Source organism: Triticum dicoccoides, chromosome 3B (genome assembly GCF_002162155.2).
Source record: "Triticum dicoccoides isolate Atlit2015 ecotype Zavitan chromosome 3B, WEW_v2.0, whole genome shotgun sequence".
NCBI classification, from domain to species: domain Eukaryota; kingdom Viridiplantae; phylum Streptophyta; class Magnoliopsida; order Poales; family Poaceae; genus Triticum; species Triticum dicoccoides.
Genome location: NC_041385.1, coordinates 822,843,224 through 822,848,314, shown reverse-complemented (window position 1 = coordinate 822,848,314; position 5,091 = coordinate 822,843,224).

The following is a 5,091-nucleotide window of genomic DNA, read 5'->3' as shown; positions in this document are numbered from 1 at the left end:
TTTTTTGTCATATCCTATCTATACGATTTTTTTTCTGCAGAGAAATTAGGGTGTACATTTGGACACCCATGACCTGTAGTGGATCCACCCCTGCTCAAGGGTCACATTTGGTTGGCTGGGAGCATGCCACTTGGCACGCTCTCAGTCGACACCATGTGTCGTGCGCTGGCCGCTTCATAAAAAAAAAATCACGTTTTCGAGGTTTAGATGATCTTTTTCCAGTTTTTTTTTGCTTTTTGATTGTCCCCTGGTTTTCCCTAGATTTTGGAGAATTTTTATTTCCCAAAAAATCATTTTGTGCGAAAAAGGCGTGTGTATTTGCTTCCACGAGAAGCACAGATTTGCCTCTCGGAAAGGAGAAAATACGCATTTTTTCCTTCCACACGACGCACAAATTTGCTACTTGTGGAGGCATATGTTTGCTTTCGCGAGAGGCCTCTCGAAAAGGAAAAAAACACATAATTTTTTTGCTTCAACGAGAGGCACATAGTTGCTTTTTGTAGAGGCGCAAATTTGCTTCCGTGAGAGGTACAGCTGTGCCTCTCGGAACGGAAGGAAAAAAAATCGGTTTTCTTTCTTTTTTGTTTCTAGTGAAGGAACATGTTTGCTTCCACGAGTTGTACCTCTCGGAACAGGAAAAAACATGTTTTTTTCCATGAAAAACACAAATTTACTTGTTGGGCGGCACAGATGTGTTTCTTCAACAAGAAACACAATTGTGCCTCTTGGAAAGGGAAGAGCGTGAAGAAAAAAAACTGTTTCCGATACAGTTTTTTCTATCATTTTTTCCGGGATTTTTCATGGAAAAAGTTTTCTTCGAAATCTATTAACATGCGATCTAGTTTCGATGATCTTGACGTGAGGAATCCAACAATGAAAACGATTCAGAATTTGGACGCACAGTTCAAGAGATGAAACATTTTGAAAACGAATCTAGGAGAAAAGTGAAAACTCCTAGGTTGCCACTTGTCAACCCTTGGGGAGGTGGGAGTGACATTCATAAGGGGTACCCCTTAACTAGTGATTCAATGATATAGTTGCCACGATAAATATGAGAGGATTGCCGCAGAAAAAAGGAGAGGATGAAAACAAATTGATACAAAGATGGAAAAAAAACTCAGAGAAGGCCGAGCCATCTGACCACTCAGCCCACGTGAACAAAGAGCCCACAATGGCTTAAAACATCTATGGTACGACTGTCCCATTTATTCCAAGATTCGGAGTAGAATCGATTCTCTTCAAGAATTCTAACATTTTTCTACTCATTATCCATGTAGATCAGGTGTAGTGTGTTAGTTTAAGACTACCACTTGTCCACCGTCCGTGGTTTGTGCTGGTCGTATCTAAGGTTCGGTTCATTGCATCAGGATAAAGTAACAGCTTTTGAGAGGGCCTGACTGCTGCATGGATAATATATAGATGATGGCTCACTGGTCACTGCATAATGTAACGAGGACCAGCAAGCTAGCGTCGTAGTAGTATATGTTATTGTTACCCGGTTGGGGATGTGTGTGTTGATGAATGATGATCCTTTGAAAAGCAAGGCCACTTGCGCTTGTTGGGTGTTGTTGGGTTGGCCATCCAGGCATGAACACCTGCACCCTGGTCGGTCAGGTGAAGTGAATCTGGCCTCATGCACGTCTTAGATGTGAAACTACCCCTCGGTCTAGAAATGTAAAGTACAAACGTACTCCCTCCGTTCCAATTTACTCGTCGTGGTTTTAGTTCAAATTTGAACTAAAAACATGACGAGTAAATACGAGTAAATCCGTTCCAATTTACTCGTCGTGGTTTTAGTTCAAATTTATGATTAAATTGGAACAGAGGGAGTATTATGATTGCCAGTTATAGTTTTGCTAGTACTAATACAAGTTTTTTTTGAGAAAAAAAGCACTTATACAAGTTTATGTGTGTGCTATTAGAGATAAGCGTATGCGCGTATGTATGAGCGTCTGCATTTGTACCGTGTTCTAAAGAAATTAGTACGTATAAGTTTGGTACCATTGCAAAGTGAGTTCTAATAGAATTCCAATGACATCAATGTTGAATTTTCTATCACCTAATTCGTGTATTGATTGCTCAAAAGTTTTGTTTTACAGCATAAAAAACAGTTTTTTGTTTCAATTTTTGTTTTCTTGACAATGGGCCGGGAGTGCTAGTTAGCTAGGGAGCATAATGAAGGGATTAATAAGGAGTGGTAAGAGTTGGAACAAACATGTGAACTACTAGTAGTGGTAAAATGCAAAAGTGAGCTACGTGTCATTAATCGGATAACCACGTATTCTCTAACCACTTAATTCCTTAGACTAGTCATTCTAAATAAATCATTAGATTAGTCTATCATAATGTAAAAATCCTGTAATTAAACATTTATATACTACTACTGTTCTAGAAACACTGTACCAAGTTACGATGCATGTTTATCTGAGCTGGGGTTACGATGCATGTGATGAGCTGAGCTGAGCTGAGCTGGGTTTCTCCAGCTAGCCAGGTGCATTGAACGCTCCTGCAGTCATCATGCACGGCACGGTACGTGTACGCAGGCAGGTTGGATAATATTTGTCATACTGAGGGCGATGTGTGCACTATAGCATCCTAGGATGTCATATTTAGTGAGGAAGGAGAACAGCGAAGAAGCTTTGTGCGTCTGCGCCACCACTCAAACTCCGTCTCACTTTGTCAAGCCCACATCACATGCATATGTAGCCAGCCAGGACCCGGGAGCGAGCTGGCTCGAGATATGCAAGGGAGCGTGGCGACGACGACGCTTCTCGTGGCAGGGGCGGCGGCGGCGCTCCTCCTGCTCCCGCTGCTGCTGCCCCCACTGCCGCCGCCGCCGTCGCTGCTTCTGCTCGTCCCCGTGGCGCTCATGCTCGCGCTGCTCGCCCTCGCCTTCCTCGTCCCCAACCGCGACGTCGCAGCCTCCCGCGGAGCGCCGTGGTCGTCCGATCACTTCCCGCGGTGAATCGATCGTTGAGAACACGTCGTCGTTCGCGGACACAGCCAGGGAGAGGGGCCGGCGCGGATGAGGAGATCGATCGATGCGCAGTGCGCGCCAGCCCGCCCTCGACCGTGTAAGCTGCAGTAGGTAAGCTTGTGCATCACATCCTCGACCGCGTGGATTATATCTCGGGGTCGATTCTTCCAGAAATATTTGAGGGGTCGATGTGCATCTGCAGGGAAGGAAAATTGAGCATGTACTGTATTAGTTTTAGCGATCCAGATGAAGATCCATTTATAAATATAGACTGGAGGGCATGCAGATATTGTTCTTCTTGCATGCATTCCTTCTTCGCCAGTATTGCTATTTGCATCATACTGCCACTTCTTCCATTTTATTTTACTTTTCTGCTGGGTGGAGAGGAGTCTTTTGTGACTTCACAAACTGTATACAGCCTGTGCGTGCAATTTTACTCGCGAGTTACGGTCCATTTCCGCTCATTATAATCAAGTTACTTACTATTCGGGCTCATTATAATCATTTTTACTCGAACTTGCTAGTAAGCTGTCCGTCACTAATTCACTATGAATTCATCAAGAACCGGGTGTGGACTGTGGACTGCTTTCAGAAGAGGGACTGGCCAAATTGTGGCCTTTGCCAATTTTGCAAGAGAGAGCAAGAAACCGCGGCGCACATCCTCTTCAGTTGCAGATACACTCTCAGAATCAGGCCGGCCATCAAGGTGCTGGATATCGCGAGTTGGGGAGGCATCCACACGGTTCATGCTTTGTGGGCCGCGACGGTTCTTGGACATGGTCGTAGGAAAAAGGCGATCTCATCACTTCTTATGCTCATCACCTGGGAGGTGTGGAGCGAAAGGAATGCAAGAGTTTTCCGCACGCAACAAGTCGACGATGACAACTATATTGATTGACAAAATCAAAACAGAAGCTAGGAATTGGTTTCTCCCCAAGGTGAAACATTTGAATTCTTTGATGCCGCGAGAGTAGGCTTTTTTCTTTTCCCATTTGTTGAGGTGTCATGTACCTCGTCGAATCTTGTTTGTCCTCCCTTCTTATTAACGAGACGAGGCAAAGTTTTTGCCTCCGTTTAAAAAAAAACTAATTCAACATGCATTGGAAGATGCCCCACAGAGAGGTCCCTGCGGCTGCAAACATGCACTCGTGTCCAATCCACCATTTTAATAGGTACAGTAGCCAAGTGCAGACTCATCAAACCGCGGACCCCAGGCCGAAACGGGGATACCATCCTAGGTTAGTTGGAATTTTGAATCCTCGACGCAATTTCTGGACTGCTCCTTTGTTTTTTTCTTGCCTAGTGGCTACTATGTACTCTGAGTCTCTGAATCAAAGCTACCAAAACCAAGGCCACTTGGACGTGCCTTAATCTATCCACCATATACAGATGCATGCATCGAGCCTGGCAACGACAAGATTGGCTCAGCCAGCGCAACTAGCTCCACATGCACACAGGGGCTGTTTGGATGCTGCCCTAGCCAGCCCTACCAAATCGTGGGCGAGCCAAAACTTTGGCGCAGCATCCAGCCGCCCACGCCCTGGCCAAGAGTTGGCAACAAAATGAACTGGAGATGTCCGTGCAGCCAGGGCGTGCCAAATATTTGGTCATCATCCAAACGAGTACCCAGCACCTGGTCAACGTCCAATGTTTTGGCATGGCGGCTGTTGGCTGGAATCCAAACAGACCCACATACACCTCAAAAATTTATAGTAAGCCATTTTTTGCAAAAAAATACTTTTTTTTACCTGTAGCAAAAAAATGACTACTCAACAAGAGACCTCATCTCCTGGTTCTTCCTCGTGTTTGTTCATAAAATGTAGCTAACTGACCACGTTACAACATATTTGGGGATGTGTGACTGAACTATTCCTCTCGGGTGCGTTTTGTGACCGATGGTGCGTTTATTTCTTTGTGCACAAAAGCAAAGTGAATCCTATATGGCCCATAGTGTGGCGGGTTTGCAGACCAAATGCACACATGCGGTGTGGTACGACGACCCAGTCTAGCGCCAGGCTCTGGACATTCATCTTGGTTTTCGTGTAATTTTCTCACCTCTTTCGACTGCTCCAATTTTTGTTAAACCTTTCATTTTCTCTTAAAACAACAAACTT